Source organism: Apteryx rowi, unplaced genomic scaffold, assembly GCF_003343035.1.
Source record: "Apteryx rowi isolate R43461 unplaced genomic scaffold, aptRow1 scaffold_127, whole genome shotgun sequence".
NCBI classification, from domain to species: domain Eukaryota; kingdom Metazoa; phylum Chordata; class Aves; order Apterygiformes; family Apterygidae; genus Apteryx; species Apteryx rowi.
Window position 1 is genome coordinate 1,338,586 of NW_020447497.1, and position 21,527 is coordinate 1,360,112.

The window sequence follows — 21,527 nt, forward strand, 5'->3', positions numbered from 1 at the left end:
CTCCTCTCTCTGGTGTGAATCAGTAAAACTTAAGAAATCGGGTTCTATTTCAGAACGGGAAATGAAAATAGTATTTTTCACCTGAAAGTTTTTCACCTTGATACAAAGCAAAAACTGCTAATATATGGAAAGACTACCATTTTAGACCCGTGAGCAGATAGAGAAGACAATTATGGTAGGCAAAGTTTATGAAAGGAGTGTGAAAGAAGCTTTTGGGTGCCCAGTGCAGTGACAGGAAGGGGATCCCGGGACGCTGCTGTGCTGAAACAAGGCCACATGTGTAAGCTTTGCTTTTCTCTTATAACCTAAGAACTCTCCCTTCCAGCACCTAATATGTCCTGTCTACTTTTGAAACAACTTTTGTCACTGCAGTTCATCTGCTGCTTGTTTGACTTTTTGGAGTCCTTTTCTTTTGGAGTCCTGTTCTTTTGAGCTCCACCTGAAAGAGCTACAGTGACGGTACCTAAGCGAGGGGACCCAGCTCGTAAGCCTTGGGGCTCATGTCACTCCTGTCCTCCGTTCACACAGGGATGAAATCTGAGTGTACGGTTTCTCCGGCACGTTCCCGTTTTCTGAGGAAGGAAACCAGACAGGGAGGAAGGGAGCGCCAGGGCACTACAGAAGATCTCTTTGGATGGGGGGTTATTCCTGGGTGCGTTGCTGACTGCAGGTAGGGCGGTAAGGGCCCAGCCTCAGGGTATTGGCTGTGGCAAAGGGGCTGCTCRTGGGACCTCAGCAGATGCCCTCTCAGACAGACTGTATAAAAGGGCAAAGCAAACACCGCCCTGAAGAATCTCAAGCATGCGTTATTGACAAGAGAGTAATTAACAAAAATGTAACCAAAAAGCCAAAAAAACATGACTCTGGCTCTTTCTCAGGTGTCCATATATAATAGAAATACATTAATAGTAGAAATATACAGATAAGACATGAAAAAGAAAACACTTTTATTAAGAAACTACAGCTCTTAAAAAACAGCAGGTTTTTGCAAACTGGGTAAGAAACCCGCAAGTGGCTGCTCCCCAGTAGTCATTATTCTTACCATCCGCCATTTCTTACCATTTTTGCTTTGTTCTTGAAGTTTCTCTCAGCTACTGAACCCTCTAACCCAACACACCCACAAAAACATTCCTGTTGCTGCTTAACTGGTCTCTAGGGCATCTTTATGGAGTTACAGATGTCTAATATGCAAACAACACATGATAAAGTCTGTTCCTAAGACATTGTGGGAGTGAGGCAGAAGCTGTAAAGCTTGTACAGTTTATCAAAAGTGCACATTTAATCTCTCTCTTGGGTTTAGCTAGCTTTAGGATTTCTGACTGTTATTTTATGCTGTTGTTTTAACTCACTCTTAGCTCCCCCAAAGGTCTATCTCTAGCCTTGCTTCCTCTTACAAGCGCTGCATGTCATCCACTGTCATGGACTTCTCTTTTTCTATGTAAATCAAGAAAGGACAGAGCTTTTTTTTTTTGTTTAAAAAAAAAGAATGTACTCACAAGAGGAAGGGGAGAAGGAGGGAAATGTTGCAGAGCTCCCCCTCAGGAATACACTGACAGACGAGAAGAAAGCATTTCAGCTGCAGAGGACATGGCATCTCTGGCTGGGATGAGTGGCAAGCTTGAGGGAGGGAGGTATGGACTACTAATAAGACCCTGGAAAGGCAGGACAAAGGTCCTTCCCCCTCTGAGGGGAAGGAATCAAGAATAGCGAAAAACAGCAGAAAGGAATTTGATATCTAAGAGGGGCAGTTGAGAGTAGTAGCTTTTTGAGCAACGAGTCTTTCATTCAGTGGCAATATTAAAGAGAGAAGCTTGTGGGGAAATGAGAGAAGGTTGCCACCATGGTATTTTATTTTTAAATCACATAGTCCTTTACTATCTACCTTCTCTCTCTCTCTCTTTTTCTCTCTCTTTTGAATAAAAGCTCAATATATTTAGAAGTATTCAGAAATGAAAAGTCTATCTATTTTTCTTAGCTATGTCAAAATGGAATATTTTGAATTTTCTGGAAAGAAATCCCATTTTTACTGGTTGCGTAATTACTAAATTTGTCCAGTGTTCACAAATATTTTCACAAATTGACTGATACCACAGATAATGGACTACTCTCGGGGGAAAAAAAAAAATGTTCTCAATACTCAATGCCCTACRGGCACCTAGTGTGTCATGAAAGATGAATAAAATTTAAATAGTTTTTTTATGCAATAAAAAAATCATATCTCGGTACCATGATACATGGCATATATTCCACTTCAGAAAAGGGTTCATATATCAAACATATCACATGGAGCTGTGCTCATGAATTATTTATTTCTTTTGTAGCATGCATGCAGTATGTGATAGATAAAGGACTCAGCCCAAGTTACACCTGCCATATTAAAGCACTGCTGTGCATAGAGGTATTAAGAAAGAAATATTATATATATTTCTTAAGAAAGAAATATTATACAGTTATAAGATTTCAACAGGGCCTGGTTTCTTTTTTTTCTTTTGAGGCAGAAGAATAGTAAATAAAGGCAAAATCTTGATGAAGGAGCTAAGGGTTATATTTTCGAAACAGTATCCTCCCTGTAGTTTTATCTAGGTAGGTGCTCACTCTGGTATTAAATCTTTCTATTCAGAGCCAGTGTTCAGCTCATCTTAAAAGGACGGTGTGAGGCTTGACCTTTTTTGCAGCTCATATCCACAAGTTAGTAGGGAATCATCCTACGCTGTGCTGTAAGATTTATTTGAGAAGCTATGTATTTCCACTGCACTTTGCTGGTAACTACAAAGGTGTTGTATGGTCATATTGTGTGGGGACAAGCATCCAAAGAAGATTACTGATAGCCGACTACAATCAAGTCTGTATTTGTGCACACTTTTGGTATTTGTGCCATTTCATCTATGGAGACAGAAGTATAATCTCAGCGACATTGCTGTCCATGAATGTCCCGTGAATTATGCCTTGGAGAAAATTGACTGGAATATACAGGCTAAAAGAAAACCTTAGACGTGGAAACACTGGCTACATTTCCTCTCTTCTTTTTGAAGGGTACACTGAAAAACACACATTTTAAAGCTAAAGCAGATTAGATGTTTGAGGAGGGGAACCCCTAAAGAGATGATACGTGATGTTTGGAAGACTCCAAACTTGGACTCCAACTGTACTATGCGATAGCATGTTTTGCCCGAGCTTTGCAAGCTTTGGAACTTGAGTTCATGCACAAAGGTGTGAGCCTTATTTGCATGCATGTTTCATTCAGTTGCAAACTGTCAGGAAGGTATATGTACACAGATTGCTACAGAGATATCTATTAAATCATTTATAGATGAAGCTTTCAAATTTACATACTTAATTGCAGACACTACACAAGTGAGATGCACAAAATGCAGATATACTGTTGTAAAAGAAAAAAGCATTTGTAAAAGAAAAAAGCATACTGTAGTTGCTGTGTGCATATGTATAAAATTGGTATTTATTTATTCTGCCAAGATACATGAAAAAGGACAAAAGGATCTTATTTGTGGTTTCCTAGTAACAACTAAGGAAATAGTGGATAATTAATTAAAAATATTTTTTGCCACCTTCAGGTGGCAAATACATACTTTGCATGTACTTTATACATACATATATTATCATGAGTTAACTATATAACCTCCCCACCAAAATAGTGACTGTTCACTACAACTTCTTGTGACAGATTGGTTTACACTATCAAATATGTACTATGCAATAAAATGTATTATAAAACTTCAGAATTTTTAATAGATTCAGTGGCTAGAATAAAGAAATCGCAATATAAACCAGAAATGTCATGGAAATGCTATATGATATATTTACTTTTACATGAGATATAAAATACCATTACACAGCAAGCTAAATTAATTTCACTTCTAAGAAAATAAATGGCTATGGAAGCTACATTTCTTGCATCAAACTCTGAGACCTGCTTACTATGTGTAGTTGAATCACAAATATTTTGCCAGAGAACAGATTCAAAATAAGTATTGCTTGCCACTGATGTTCACCAAATGATGAAATAAGGGCAGAATATGATCTCTAAAATTTGATGTTAGCATCTGATTATTTAATCCTTTGAATGATCCCTTTATCAGCTACAGGTTTATTAACTTTATACAAGTTTTCACTCTGAAGTCAACATGAGGGACAGGAATGAGTAGGATTGCTATGGAAAATATCCATCGCCTGCTTGTTGTTATCAGTATATCTAAGGAACAAAAACCAAGGACAAAATGAAAGACAAAAAAATGTAAGAGTTAAATGTAAATAAATCTTCTATATTGAAATCCTGACTGTATTATACCACTGGGAGAATTGCYATGATTTCAATAGGCTGAGGATTTCATCCCCAGTCATGCCCCTGCAAAGAAAGAATATTGTTCATGATACTGTAAATCACTCTCCCATATCAAACATGATGTTAAATATAAATATTCTTCTAACACTGTCCAGTCATTCACTACCAAATGTGTTATCATTAATGTAACCATTCTAAGATAGGTCAAAATTATGATAAATTCAACCCCATGAGTTTAATGAATTGGAATTTGAATCCTGACTTTGCTCTAAGATAAATAAGGATGTTTACTTCATTGGAACTATAAATAAATAATTGGATAAATGTTTACAAATAGATGAACTAAAACCCAAAGAAGTGGGTTTTTTAATTCTTTTTGTATTATTTTGTTTATTTTTATTTATTAATTTCTAGTGAAAAGGTAATCTGTATTTTTTGCCTTGGGGCACAAGATAGAAAACTGCATCTAAAATTCCATGTTTATTTCTAAATAATAAAGTACTGTATAGAAAAGTCATAAAAACAGAGACTGCAAATTGAATTCCAATAACTCTATCCTATGAAAAACAAAAACTTCATCTAGTAAATGGGAAAACATTATTGACAATTATATGCAAATTGCCAGTCTTTTGGCAGGCTCTTCAAAACTATTATCTTATGGCAACTCTGTAAATTACACAGCTATGCAACAATGTGGAATTGTTCATTATACTTTATTGATACATTTATGTTGCATTATATTGGAATATTTTGCTATGGGTCTTATGAGGCTTTTTTTGTCTGGTTRTATTTGTGGTTACATTTCTCTTTCATTTTGTACTTACCAACACCCTCTGAGTCATAACTTCAAGTAAAGTCACTGTGCCAGAGGGAGTCAGCTTATATCAGCAACATCACCGTTCATACTTCTTTACATCCTGAAAGAAAGGCCGCCAAATATGCAGGCAAAAATAACATGTCATTGGGTTACTGTGAGACTTTGCTGGAGTCATCCTCCCTTTTCAAAACCCCATTCGTTCTTCGTCTCAGGTCACATATTCCTCCACATGTCCCAAATTCAGTAGCCTATGTTTCTTCATGAGCTGAGAGTGCAGCATTTTCCATTGCTGCTTTGCTACAGAATGCGCTCTCTCTCTCTCTCTCTCTCCCTCGCTCTCTATTACAGCTTATATTTAATAAACGAGGAACAGGCACCCTGTTTATGTTTATTCATAACAAGTTTAGTTGTTACTTTTGAAGATAAAGAAACAAGTTTGATGATAYACAATATCAGCTACATGCTCTGCACTGATAGAAGACTTTAGCAATCAAGGAAAGATAAAAAGGTTTGGGCAAATTTAATCACATACTTCAAAGTAGGCTTAAGAACATATATTTCAGAAATTGAGATAAAATATGAATGTTTAATTTATCTTCTCTCTTTTTTACCTTGAGTGTTTCTGATTCTCTTGCTAATAACCTCATTGCTTCTGTCAGCCAACACCTCTTTTTTTTTTTTGTTAGAGGTTTTTTTCTTTCCTGAAGTAACTTTTGTTGAAGAAAGAATCTTTTTAATTAGCTTTTAGTCTTCCAGAAGATGTGACTGGAGCTTAATTTTACTTGTGTAGAGGACACACGTTGCTTGGGGTGCCTGGATAAGTTTCACACAATTGTTGGAAAGGAGGAAGTTGATGCAAATGTAACCAGGTCATGTGCAGTGACACTTGTGCCGAGGTTCATCTCCAGTAGACAGCTCCATTATTGGGGGAAACCTCTGAAGGTTTAGTAACTTTAGTAACCTCTGTGTGATGCTAAGGATAGTTAAGCTGAAAGTAACACTAATATTCCTTTCTGGCTGTTTGCGTGGTATAATTTTTGGCAAGATTTCAATTCACATTCTTTTTTCAAGTCCCGCCGAACTGAAATTCCTGTACATTTTGATGATAGTCTCAAAGGCCCCTTTCTTTTTCTGTCCTGTAGCAATAATAACAATGTTGAACAGAGGGCGAGGTGTGACCTGGGGCACCGTACTGCAGAACTGCACAGCTCTGTCCCCAGCTCGACAGCCTGCCCACAGGCAGGGGAGAACATGAAACGCATTGCTAGGATTGTTTGCAGGCACCCACCGGACCAAGAGCTTCATTTGCCTTTTGAGAGCTTAGTAGAGAAGGCACTAACTCATCCCTTTTAGGGTGAAATTTCAAAGTACTTGGTGTTGTCTTCACTCTACTGCTAAAATTAACAGTTAAATAAAACTCTGACTGACTGGACAGCACTTAGTACAAAGCCAAAGATTTCTGAGAATTGTTTCTTGGGCTAAAAGTTACTAAAGTTAAAAAAAGACCTAGGTTGCACCACAGTAATTTTCTAGGGAGGAATCTTGAGGAAACCTATGTGCTTTGCTTTGTTTAGCTTTTGTTTCTACTGGTTCCATAAGATGATCATGGTAAAACAATGAAATCAAATCCAAGAAACAAGGGACTAGGTTTGTCGGTGGCAAATAGGGCTGACAGCCAAGTTTCTGGTTAATGTGGAAAGCTGCTCGCTTGAGCTGAGAGGCACTGAAGGTGTAAGTGACTTTCCAAACACTATCAGTTATCACAGTTTTATGGGAATGATGGTAATACATCCTCTACTATTTTAGGTTTTGAAATTTTGAGACTTAACAGAGTGGACTGCTGTGTCTCTGGTACTGATTAGCATGTTGAATTACTCAATCAAGATGTGTGTATCAGCTAAAATCAAGGGAACTTAGGAATTAAAGAAAAGGAGATTACCCCTCACATCCCCTATTTTTCTTTGGTGTTCAAAAATAACTGATTGAAAAATAAGAGGAAATATCCCACGTTTGTGCTGTTCGCGTTGCGTTCACTACTTTCAAAGGACAAGGAAGCAGTCAGACTCAGTGCTGTGCCCTGGAAGCTACTGAGGAGCAGGATCCCTGTGAAGAGTTCAAGGATGTGCTTGATGTGCACAACTCTGAACAGAAAATCAGATTTCAAGGATTCTCCTCATGGGGAGAATATGGGAGGGCAGACAGCCTTCTCTTAACTGTGCAAGCCATCTGAAAATTTATTGTGGTTTAACATTACCTTTTAACATCCAGCCCACGGCCAGGGTAAAGTACTTACAGTAAGATACACTCTTACGTATGTTAGCAGGCATAGTTCAGACAAACAAACAATAATTTCTTGAGCCACTTCAGGAGTCAGACCATGTAAAGACATCAGTGTAAAGGTCACTCTTAGGAACTTCAAATTCAAGCATAATTTTTGAAATAGAAAACTCAGTAATTTCATCAGTAACCCCCTATATTAKGTCTGAACAGCAGGACTGCTATTTCAGCATATTAGTACTGCTAAGTGACCTCCTGCTGGGTTTTGGGTCTGTGTGATGCCAGCTTTTCAGTATATCTGGCTTCCTTCCTAACACTGCCTCAGTACACTTTCCAAAGGGAAAAGCACACTTCCTAACAGCTAGAAGCTACCTACGAGGCATTCTGTCTTAGCCTTTCTTTTTTCCCGGTTTTTCACGTTTTTGTTTTGGGCTTCTCTTCTTCTCTCAACAGTAGAATGCACGGGCTCCCATCACAGTTCCACAGTTACAGTTCATTTACAGCTGATTTTAGAAACAGTACAAGAAGAATACTTTGAATAAGAGTGTGTCTGCTACCTACGTGGCTGAAACAAGGAAGTGCACAAATCCAAACATTAAAATAAACAGAGAAAGAACCAGCTGTTTTATGAAAACTCTAGAACCTTAAAACCTATATTTGTTCTGTATTTTACTTGATTATCTGAACCTGTTCTCACTTCCCTAGCAAACAACACAAAGAGAAATGCAAACAGACAAAAGGGAACAGCAAAGAGGATTTAAAAAATGCATACAATTATAAAATATTATGAAGAGTTTAGACAGAGAAAATCCTTCCCTTTGCCTCTCTGTTTAGAATGAATCACTGCAAATATTGTACTATGTGACCGTGGCTTACCTATTGCTAACTCTAAAGTATTTTGCAAGAGGGGTGCAGCTGGAACGTTAGGTTGCTTGTTTTTATCATGTTGCAATAACGTGGGGCATCTGCAGTCCTTTCTTGCATTGTGTGTTTTATTTCCGTGAGGGATCAATGGCAGCGGAAGAACAGAGAAGCGTGACTTGATTCACCTGGAAATAGCTGTTTTCTCTAGTCCCCTTCAGAGAATATGTGGTCTTTGTAGCACTTGGAATTCTGTATGATTAGAAGAAAAAGCCAAATAATTTGACACAACAAAGCAGTGCGCAACTTCAGCTTCCTAACAATGACTTAGTTGCTTGCGTGTCTTTCCAGCATCTGACAGGTGCCTCGGGAAAGGCAAACAACTCAGTGTGAGAGAGCAGGAATGAGTATTAAATGCTGTTGATTTGGGTGGAGGAAAAAAAAGCCTTTGCATGACAAATGAAAATAGAAATGCAAATCAGTTCTAAATACTTAACATATCTGATAAGCAGTTGTATAAAAATAGAAACTGGAGATGATAAAGACCTTCAGATATTCCGTATTCATACTCACTGTCAGCCTAGCCTTACTTCACTTAGCTGTGTGCCTGTGTACACTGCTGGACACAAGCAGTGTCCATGCATCTCATCAGTCAGTTAGACCCTTCTGTGGTGCATAAAGACATCAGTTCCCAAACATCCATATTTGGAGACACACTACTGATTAAAATTATATCATGGCAATTTAAATTATATGCATAGGTTAAAATAGTGCTCAGCATTTCCTGATGCAAAATAAAGAAGCTAATAACATGGAGGATTAGGGAGCTGAGAAAAAGAGGAGGAAGAAGAACATAGTCTGAGCAAATTGTGTTGTTCAGTGGTGTCAGTCTGCACAGATCATTTGTTTGAGCTGATCGTGTTTGATATACCTAATGGTTGTTCTCTGAAAGCTATCTTTCAGCTATTCTACAGTCTAGAAAAACATCTTCTTTCACTATCACTTCCACAGGTACCTACTCCAGAGAGTTTTATGTGGTGTGACTTAAAAAGAAGCATGACAAAAACAAAGACTGCTGAGTCCATGGGGCCTAAGATGACTTTTTAAGGAGGGGTGCTCTGCCAGCTTCCAGTGCGAAGGATCCCTACTTCAGTGTCTGTCAACCCCTATGGTGAGTTACCTGAATGTTGACAGTTTCTTTTTTTCTTATGTGGTGTTTTTCTATAACAAATGCAGATTTTTGAAAATGCAGGCACCTTCTTTTCTGCATTATGTTGTTGTTCCTTACAGTACTGCTGTTGTTTCAGAATACTCTGTAGAAACACAAACAATAACGTGTAATACAACTTCAATTTCCATTTCTAGGCAAGGATATTGCAAGTGTTATAAWCTTTGCTTAACCTATTGTGCAAAAAGATACCATAACAACACACACATATATCTCCAACCATGGTCTGTCCAAGGGAAAAATAATTTCTAAAGGGAAATCCTGAAATAGGCTTTAGCATATGATCAGATCCTTCTAAATGTTTTTGGTTTGCAAGGGTATGTTATTTATGATCACCAAGTTCTCCAGCTTTCTTAAAATCTAGTCACTGAACATGACCTGATGACAATGAATTCCACAGGTGTATTGCAGCTGCAAAATGAAAACCATTGCAGGATCTCAGATCAGCCTTCTAATTCATTATCATTAGCTAAAATAGAGTGGTTTCTCTTGAGAAAATATAATATAAACTCTCCTTAGTTAGGTAGGATGTCTGTGGGATTATTCCTCATATGGGAAAAATATYTAGTAAATGCTGAACTTACTGCTTTTTCCCTTTCAGTAAAGTGTGTTTTATAATTGGTTATACCTTTAGGGCTTAATCCTGTCATCAATCGGCAAATCAAGTAATGGTATTAAACATTAATAAGACACATAGAAATGGATGATTGTTTTTCTTTCAAATAGCAGAACTATAGTACATAAATGCTTTGGCTACTGTTAGGCTCCATTTCCCTGTTGAAGACTGAAGAGGTGAATTTTATACTTATACTGCTYTTTCTCCCTCAGCTTGCTGATTTGTGCCCCAAGTTTGCTAATTTGTGCCACCTTGATTAACGTGTTCAAGGCTGTGCTCAAGAAATTATGCTCTGTTGCGTCCGGTGGCTACCTAATGTTTGCAAAAGCTCTCAGTACCTTGCTTCTTCCTTTGCATGGTACTGCTGTGGTATTTCTGCAGAAGTGGCAGCTCTCTATATCTGAGGGAAAATGGACAAAAAAATTGATGAAGAGCTGGTGTTACACTAGGGCACTAGACTCAGAGTTAATAAATCTGTTCTCTGGTTTTTCTCTCCATGTTTAAAACCTTGAAATTTTGGTGGAAAATCAAAATCTAATTCTGTCTCTCAGAACACAAACACTCTCATCCTGGTATCATGCCTCCTGGAAGCTGCTGGGAAATGCTCCATCCATGCTCATTGCTCCCTCTCGTCTCCCTRTTCAAACTACTGCCTTGAATCCCCATCTAGTTTCCCTAACACCTCCCACAGTGCACTTTCTTCTTATTGAAAGGCAATACATGATGAGATATCCTGATGGCCTCATTTTCTAATGTGTAAAACAATAGTTTTATTAAAATCCTCATTTCCAAAGGGATGGTTTGAGAGTTTTTTCCTCTCAGAAACCTCATTTTTCTCCTGTTTTTTTCTGACAGCATATTCATCTCACCTTGGCTAAATCATCTGTATAAATAATACTTCATTTTCTCCAGCTGTCAGTGGAATTATTTTTTTTAATGTGTCATTAGTGTAGGTTAGAAATAAGTAAAACCATATTTTTCCAAGCTGAAATTATCATTTATTACAGTCTGTTATGCTGTATTTCATTCTCTGTGTAGGCAAGAATATAAAGCTAACACTTTTTCCCCAATACCTGCATATGATTTTTACAGTTTCTCTTCTCATATTTGTAGCTTTTTTCTCAATCTGATTCCAACCTGCCTTGCCTGTGTACTGCTCTAATAGTAACTATTCACTGACTGATAGCAGCTGACCAGCTCACTTGGTGCTTTTATCTGGGTAAGGAGGACAAGTCACCTGCCTGATACCTCTTTCTCAGTCCAACAGGAAGAGTGTTACAGGTTTCTTCTAGGAATCTTCACAGCAGAGCAGAGGGAAGGAGACACATGACGAGTGCCTGCTGGTTTTGGATGTCTGCAAGGAAAATACACTTTGGGTAGCTAGATTGCATTTGCTTACGAGCTCTTAAGTTGGAAGGGCAGAAGTCAAGATAAATATTTAATTGCAGAATGGAAATAGTAGCTTTTTCTAGCAGTCTTATGAGTATAGTTTTTGGCTGTTTCTGTAGCCTATTGAACTTTAAAATACACCTTGCAGATGAAGTTTAATATTCTTTTATTTTCCTTTTTTTGTATACCTTAGAATAAAAGGAAATCTCATATTACTTTCTGATTGTGTCTGGACAATATCTGCTAGGAATCAAGTTACAGATTAGAATCTTGGCCAATGTTCCTAAAAACAGCCCTTGAAGTCTAGTGAAATATGTGTGGGTTCACTCAAGAAGCTTTTGAATAGTCAGTTAAGTTACTGTTGTGACCTGAGTGTTACTTTTCTGATCCTAATATTAATTTAGAACCCAGACACAAAAATGTTTATTAAAAAATTGCCATTTTGTATTATATCCTCTGTTGTTTTTCATCATGATGGTCTGTACTGTCCTTGGACAAGTGTTCAGAGTAGATGGTTGTTTTTCCTTAATTCAGCAACTTATAAATCCGTCTCATGACATATTCTTCTTCATTTATTTAGAACGATTCCTGAGAGCTACCAGAGACCAGTAAAAAACCTAGGGCACAGTTTACTAACGGCTTACATTAGTGAAATTTGTCAAAAATGTGGCAGTTGGTATATTTTGTGTATTATTCCATCTTACAGGAGTAATTCAAACATTTACTAAAAAGCACRCTTTCCATTTTGGGCAAGCTGGAAGCTAAGAAACAGCTAGGTTTACAGGGCAAACTTACAACTTGTGCCACATTTTATGTAAGCAGATGAGCTTCATTTTAAATAGCACTGTCTCTCACCCTTTGGTCATGAATCTGAGTAAAAGCCATGCACAAGGAATGCACCAAAAGGCATGCACCAAGAATACAACAAAATTTCAGCAATTTGAAAAGCACATATCTCTTCTGGCTATTTTTTTTCCCTCTCATCCAGGATGCTAAGGGATTACTGAGGCTTCTGTAAATGTCAGAAGTTTATGTCCTAGTGTTTAGCACTGTGTAAAGCCTTCCACAGCTTTGGTGTTCACATGATGCTTACCTATTATGTAAAGTCAGTTAGAAATTTCCTACATAAAGTAGCAGCAGTTCTCCCAGGTAAAAAATAAATACATTTATGCCACTTTATATGTTCATCAATGTTTCTTTTTTTCCCCATTATTTAGACATTATTTTGTTCCTATTAGTTCTGATAGCAGCTTTTCCAGTTGAAGTAACATGGAGTGTAAAGTTAAAATCAATTACAGCAGAATATCCCCGATGAATATCCTAGAGGAGATATGCTGTACAGACACTGCAGGTCTCATTTCAAACTCTGAAGGCTACACTCTGAATTCAATGCATGTAGCCATTAAGAATTAAAATAAGATGTAAAATCTCACCGATTTTGTGTATAAAATGTCAGTCAAGTAGCACCTGATGCCTAAAGTTCTGTTAGCAAAGTACACTCAGGTGAGAGAACAGGTGAGAAACATTTCCAGGACTTTGGAAACTTTGGGAGCAAGAGGAAAGCTCTGTGACCTTGGACAGACCAGATTTTTGATGAACCTTAACAGTGACTGAGACATATATAGGTATATATATATTTACATGAAGCCTATGTTTCACTTAAGCTACCTGCAGAATCTGCACAGAAAGAAAAGGTGAGTCTGAGTTCTTCCACACTGCTTTTCTGCAATGGCCATGGCCCAAATCAGCTCTTGAGTGCCTGGATCAGCACGGAACCTGTGCCCAGGGTGTTCTGTTATGTGAGGTTAAAGCAGGTGCGTTGTGAGAGACATAGGTGTTATCCCTACATAACCAAAGCGTTATGATGTGAGGTATCTGTACAAGAGGGGGCTTTGGAGTAGGCGTGACAAATCAGAGCAGTAGGAAGAGCCCAGATGGGACAGTTTGCCTATGAAAGAGGACTGAGACCTAAGCACTGGAAAAAGCTTCTCTCCTGCCCAGAACAGAAATGCAGTCACTCCTAATGTTAAGGTACACATTTTTCAGAAAATGCAGCATTAGGCATAATTTTGAGAGGTCTTTTTTTCCTGGAAATCAGACACTCCTAAAGCACAAACTGATTTTAGGAAATACAGTGGAGTTATGTCCACATTTTAGGAAATGGAAAGAATAACATGATTAATCACGTTCTCTTCTTTTGTCTTGCTTCCTTTGGCCCTTGGAATAAAATTGTGAGACTGTTAAAATCTCAGAGAGTTTCATTGACTTTGAGTAGGTTGCATAAATTACAAATCAAAATTGGGCCCCAAAACTTTTCTTGGCTAAAAATACTTATTTTTTCCATGCTTTAGTTTATTAAAATATAATTTTAGTAAAATATAGTGTAACTATATTTGCTTAAAAATTATGTTCATCTTACATGAGTCATATCATGTGTGGGAATAATGTATGTTGCACAGCACGTTCAAAAGAATTGTTTTCAGATAGTGATTAGCTTTTTGAAGGAAAGGAGGAATTTGTGAGTGCACAGCTCCATTTTGTGAGCTCTTTATACTTGAAACAGTCCCCTAAATGGCACTGTGAAAGTCAACACTGATTCTTTTGTTGATATATTCCTTCTGGTAAGGCAAAATATTGTTAACAGCTTATAATACTGACAAACACAAAAATATCTTAAATTCAAATTTTTGTTCTCCACTAATATTGAAGTAACTTCACTGATAACAGTAGATTATCTAAGAGTAGTGCAATGTTTTTGAAAGCATAAAAGAAGAGCAAATTATCAAACTGTTCTAATTTAAGGACATATAAATATTCTCACCTGAAAAAGCCAACCTCTGATCTTTTGTTTTCAAAATCATTGACTGTTTCCTAAGAATTTTTTTCATCTTTGTTTAAAAAACATTGGAGAGGTGTCTAGAATCCCCATACAGTATTCAGTATCTCAGGTATTTTTCTTGGGGTATGGCACAGTGAAGGTGTGTATGACAGTACATGTTAACATCCACCTCTAGCTAACATCCTGAATAAAACTAGTGAGGATGTGGCACAATATGTTTTAATAGTACTGTAGTATGCACCAGGGTGCCTACTTTGCGTCCCTGGAGAATTTTGCATGACGGTTGTTAGTGTACATGAAAGCCGAGGCTGCTGTGTGCTGGTGCCACTCTTACTTATGTTAACAAGATTATGCTAAGAGGAAGCACAGACAGRTGTTCTCATTCCACCGTCACTCTGCCAGGCAGACCAGCTTTTCCTCTCTGTATGACTGAATGTGATGGAGCTGCTTCATTTTGTAAAAAGAAAAAAAAAAAGAAAAGAAAAAAATGCCTTCCAGCTTAGGTTATAGTTCTCTGATGAATGTATAATTATTTATAACATGTGGAACAATTTCAACAACAGAGAGTGGGAGCTTTAAAAAAAAAATCAAACAGGCTTACTCCAAAATAATACTCCACTACCTCCTGTAATAGCGTTTAGGGGAGTTATCAAAGGAAATAAGATATGTGGGTTTGAATTTCCTCAGATAGAGGAGGTAATGAAACCTAGGTCTCACAAATTTGGGGTAACTGCACTGATCACTGGACTGGTATTGGTTAAAAGGTGGTATCACATGATTCTTTGTAAAGCCATCCTTCAGAATCATTTGTTACCTCAAATTTTTTGTTTTGAATTTGTAAATACCTTGTGTATGACCAGCACAGTGTTTTTCTTGCAAACACTGTGTTCATTAGAGGGTGTGCAGCTCTAGTTTCAGTATCATAGGATTTTGATTTCCTAGCAGCTGGGGATAACAACAATCATTCAGAATACTTGGTGGATACAAAACTATTTGTGTATGCATGCTGGGCTATGTAAATAAGCATATTTTTTACAGGAAACACACCACTTTCAAGTATTTATCTATTGATTGCCTCAATCACTTTGTTTGTAATTAAAATGCTTTCCATCTGAGGGAGGCCCACAGAAATATAAAATCATCTTAATTAATCTTCTTTGAGACTTTGCCCACTAACCTAAAAACCAACCGTGTCTTATTTGTATGAAAGCTATAATTCTTTCAATGATACTATAAACTATGGGTATAAATTGGTTTTCCACATTGTCTTTACCTTTCACAATAGAAAATCTAATGGAATTCAAAATTTGATTTTATGTCTGCTCTGATCAGACAAAGTCAGAGAAAATTGCATAACAAAATCCTACTACATTAGACTATTATTATTATCTGTATTACATCAATCACTGTTCTGTTTTACTTTCCTCAAGCTGTAGTCAGCCTTTTCCCTTCCTGGCAAAATTTATATATACTTTTACTTTCCTTTTGTGTRTGTGCTAAGAATGGATGAATAAAGCAAAGTTGGCTTTCATCTCCGTAATTAACACTTGCATGAAGCATAAAATGTGAAAATTAGAAATGAGGATGCAATCAGGAGGTAGGCTGAACCTGCCTGATCATTTCTGGTTTGAAACCGCTTGACAGATCAACCCTTGGGGACTGGAATTCTGTTTAGCGAAACGTCAGCCGGGAGCTGCGGAGTGGGAGGCACGTCCTCGCTCACTCGTCCATTCCTCAGAGACAGCTAACCACATCACTGCGAGCACGAAGGGCTGCCTCATTCCCGCAGACCTTCCTTTTCAGAGTCATGTGCATTGCACTTGGTAAGTTTGTTCTGCCTGGGGTAGGGGTGAGCACGGCTCAGCTACATGATCTCAAACAACAGCTTCTAAACTGAGCACTCCAGCAGCCATTCTTTAGCAGAAGGACCCCAGGTTTTGCTCTCCATTTCTACTCCCCGGCTTCTGTGTACGCCAAGGAAAAGAAGCCAATAGCTGGAGTGAAGCGAGATGGGGAAAAATATGTTTTTTGCACTGCATTTCTGCGTTTGCCTATGTTTACTTTCTTGAGCATAGACAAAAACTATTGAATTTGAAATCAGGTTTGTGTTTCAGTAGGGAATGTAGCCATTTCATAAGGCTCAGATGGGAAATACTATAAATACCATAAAACTGGACAGCAAGGTGAGCAATCCAAAGATGAGTTGTCAGAGGTAACCATGCCTATAGTTAAAAAAAATGATTTTATATTATATATAGACTGACCTGTTGCAATCAAAACTTCAAAGCGCATGGCTGCCAAGAAAGAACAGAAGTCAGTGCTGTGTTTTTAGCAGGCTGAAAGGAAAAAGCAGTCTAAACAATACAGCATTTCCAAAATCCTGGTCTGAGTAAACACTCTTGCTACATTTCAGCACGACACCTAGCTGTTGAACATTTTCTCTTTCTCTTGCTGAAGGCAGCTGTGACTGATGCTGGCAGCTTCCCATGGATCATGTAGCACAGACTTGCTCCAGAGCCCAAATCCTGCTAACCTAGTCCTGTCTTGGGTAGGAACTGTCAATGGTGAGTGCACAGAGCAAAGAGCTGCCTATGGGTCTCCAAATGAAATTGTAACAGTAATAGGGATCTGTCTTTAATGCCACCCCTCTCTGGGGCTATAGTATTCAACTCAAGGCTTTAAGTCATCTCATTCCATTTGGCATTCGTAGCTCAGATACTTTGAATATAAGGAAAACTGGCTGGCGCTTTCAAGACTAGACTAGAGTTTTCTGAGAATCACGCTTTTCCTCAGGCTCTTATTTTCTGGTTATGCCCCATTTCAAGCTTTSAGATCCTGGCATGGATCTTGACTGAGTTTTTAAGTTAAGAAATGGAATATTCTGTGAGAAAGTAAGTCCAGAATTGTAGCAAACAAAGATGAAAATGGTTAGAAAAAAGCAAACTGATTTTCTTTATGAAAATATGAAAGCTATAGAACTGATCCTGAATAGAGTCTGAGAGTCTGTGCTTAACTCTGATCCTAGCTGATACATAATTTAGGCTATATCTAAATCTGCACAAGAAAACCAGCGTAGACATACCTGCAGAGTCTATTAACTATGCAGAATGTCGTGCTATATTGCTTCTCATGAGCTCTGGCATCCCTTTCCTTAGGAAACCTAAACCTGCTCTTAGTTAAGTTCTTCTGTCCTGTGTTTCCCTTGCTACCATTGCCTCATTTACCTTTCAGCTGAGAACTGCCCAAACAGGACTGTAGTTTTACTTGTGTTCTCTTGATGATGGAGCATCTARAGATAATAAATAGAAGATATTTGACGGGCATGTTAAATATTGATTAGCAATTACCAAAATTAAACGTGTTTATCTTTGCAATGGCAGTATGTTAATAAAAAGACTGTGTAGTCTTGGTTATTGCAGATGAAAGCATTTATTTTTCTTTGTTTTTTTTAAACAACTCTGAGTGTATTACTTTCGTTCTCCTTTGCACATGTGTAAAAGATGGTCAGGGATAAAATATTAGTATTTAAGAGTAATTTGTATGATTAACCAACAATTGTGATACCTACAAAACATTTTCTATTTCTGTTGTCTTTTGAAATGTATTTTAATATTCTTGATTAAGATGTATGTCATAATTTCTAATTGGTGTGAAAGAAGTAGAATAGATTTTTGGGGGCTTAGATAAGTCTTTTGATGAGAGGTACAGGGAACAGATGACAGAAGTGATGTACATGGGTAATAAGTGAATATGAATCTCCCACCCATCAATGCACTCAAAGAAACAAACACACAAATAATATCATAAAGCAAAGCATACATTTTAAAGCACAGTATCTTTTAACTATTTTTACCACTATCTAAATTTACTTTAATTAATATCAACCAGATAGATTTTAATGTGTTAGCATGTGAGCATGTATGAATTCATCCAGATTCATATGAATGCAAAGAAAATATATTTAATACTTGAGCGCCTTGAGTTATATATTTAATATTTGAGTTAGAACAACGATGTCGTCATGCAAAGAGATGTTCACACTGTTTAATTACCTTATGACAAACACATATATTGGGTTTCTAAAGAATCTTCAATCAAAAAACTGTGCCATTCTGCACAGTACATGATTTTAAACRGAAGTGTTCCAGTTGTTGCCAGTGCTGCTGTCAAGTTTGTATCTAATCACACTCCCAACAGTAAAAAGCCTGATTTAATGCTGCTTCTCTGGTCTGAATTCTTGAAAGTCCAGCTTCTAATCCCCACTGTTTTGCTGGACTGTGCAAGACCAGCTCTTTAAAAGTACTAACACACGTAAAACATCGAGATTCAGCCAGTGATGTTTCCAAATGCACCTAACCATTAGCTGTACTTTACACTGCCTAAGTAACTTAAAAAATGTCTAATGGTGATCRTATCTCAAGAGTAAAACAGAAAAAAACCTGTGTTAACAAAAAATAGAGGATTACAGTAACTCCTGGGGAATACTTTTTTCTTATTCTATCTGAGGATTCCCCAAACCTCCAAAACTGAGGTTTTGGAAGTTTTAGTTCAAAGACAGTAACAGAGGCTGACTATAACCCAGTGGTAAGAGCATTCAGCAGGCCCGGGAAAGGTCAATGTTCATCTTCAGAACTGCAGTTATTTATGTAAAAGGAAAGATTGTCAAGGTTAAGACTCTCCAACAACTTTTTAGCCTTAGATGATTGGCTACTATGAGATATATTAGAAGAAATGTAGACAATTAGCCACCAGTATCAAAACTGGTATAAATCAGCCTATCTGTATATATATTTGTACATATACATGTATGTACCTGCACACACACCAACATATACCCGTATATGCAATTTGGTACTGATACTTCTGCTAAAAAAGTCGGAAATTACCAACCTGTTTTTACCTGCTTTCTGACAGCCACCAGGCTAATGTAAAAAGAATGACATGCACCATTGGGACTTCTGATTTTTGGTTTGCTTTTTCTTTTAAGATTTAGTTAATGCCAATTAGTGTTCCATATTTTATATAAATGAATCTGTGTTTAGAGACTGTCAAACTCTCCTCTTTCAGTTGACTTAGAATAACATAGTAAACATGATCTAATGCTTTTCAAAATATCCTCCAGCAGAATTAGGAATATAAGAACTAAAATTTCAATTATTTCTAAAACTAAAAATGAAATACATGTGAAGAAAATATGAGAATGAAGAAAAATAATGAAAAGGTCCGATGACTTAATAATATACCACAAAGACTGGAGAAAATGTCCAAACATTTGAAAATGTTTAAATTTAGCAGAAAAATGTATTTTACTTGGCCTGTCTAATTACAAAGGGTTATTTTGACAGGCTGATTTGAAGAAAACAGAAAAGTTTTTTCAGTTCTCACCCATCCTGTAAGATAATGAAAGACATTCGGTAGAGAATATCAAAAGTTTTAAAGTAGAATTGGTGGCTCATCAGTGTTGTTCAGCACAAAGCTGCAAATAAGCTTCCCTCTGAAGAGCAGATACACTATTAAACAGGCTTATAGTTGGGTGCTACCAGGTTCGTGTGACCGAGTTCTGACAACAAATCCCCAGGGTTTAGATGAAATCCCTGAAGAAGGGCCATGAGAATACTTCCCCTGTCTTGCTGTACTGGCTTCACTTTACTTTGTGATAGCCAGAACTTGAAAACTGCTGAACTGGGAATTAATTTTTAAAAATGGGCTTTGCATGCTGAAGTTCATTTCACTGTTATCTAGTGGGATCTGCTGTCAGGTATTCAGGTCAGATTCCTGGACTCTGAGGGCAAACAGCAAGTATCCTTTCCAAAAGTAGTGCTGCTTTACTTTTGACAAGCAGGTACTGAAAAGAAAGCAAGAAATATGGGTAAGCTGTACAGCCTGAAAAGCTCCTACTGAAAAGGAAAGGTCTCCAGAGAAATGCAAGGACACAGCGCAGTTTGTCTTTAGATAGTTCTTAAAGTGAAAAGGAGGCCGCGATTCTCACTGCCTAACTCTGACCACTGAAAATTTGGCACCTAAGCTCTCGCTGTAGCCAATGAAGAGAGTTAGACATCTCTGAAACGCAGTCCTTTGAAAAGGAGTACGTAAATCAATCTCTCTGTTGACCGACTCTGGTCAACTTCATACCTTTCCCAAAAGTAGGGACTATTTCAGTATGACTTCAACTAAGTCAAGACTGTTCCCAGTTCCTTTATGGAGTTTGAAGTCCTTAGTTCAATCATGCGTTGAGCTCCTATGGGAATACCCCATGCATCAAGCCGTTCTATTTACAATGTTCATTTCAAGTTCAAGTTTTTACTGAAGAAAAGTAAAGTTTGGTCAGTGTAAGGACTTTGCTTCAGCTCTATTACCAAATACCAGACACTCAATTTTTCCTTCTTGGGAATGTGGACTTTGTCTTTCCTGTGGTAAATTCCATAATTACACTTGCAAACTTCTCCTGGACTGTTGAGATTCACCTTAGTAGAATGAAAATGTTTGTACTCTATTACAGAGTTTTATTAATTCACAAATTTAAATGTGACCTGTTGCGTATGTTATGCACGCACACATAAAGCCAGTATTCTGCACTGACAACACATCAAACATAGCTGTCACATCGTATTATGTGCTATCCCAATTAATGGATATGCTGAACTTCTCTTCCACCAGGCCTTTGCTAATGATATTGTTGAAGATAACAGGAAAACAAGCCATGAAAAATATTTAGATTAATATTCAGATTTCAGGTTGCTTACCGGGATTTTCATTGTGACAATTATTTAAATGCTTCTCTCACTTCCTTATTGTTATGGAGCTTCTGATTATCTGTCTAACTGAACACCAGCTATTTTCAAACTTCGTCTAAATATTATAACACAACATCACCTGACTTACCGCTACACCATTACTGATTATTTTCTGTTTTGGAATCAGGATGCATTTTGATTTCAGATTATTTAGTAATGTTTTCTTCCTGTCCTTCAGAAAAAAAAATCTCACTGGTCTTTTTTTGTGTTTTTCCTTCCGCCTAAAACCATTGCCACGACCAGTCCCCACTGCCTGCAGTAGCTTCACATGTCAAAAATCAGACAGTGGCCAGCCTTCACCCTGATGCCTGTTCCATTGCTCACCGGAGCCTATTGCAGAAGTTTACTCTGCACACATCTATTCACACAGCAGGGGAAATTGTTTCAGAGGCTTGGTGTGTGAGCA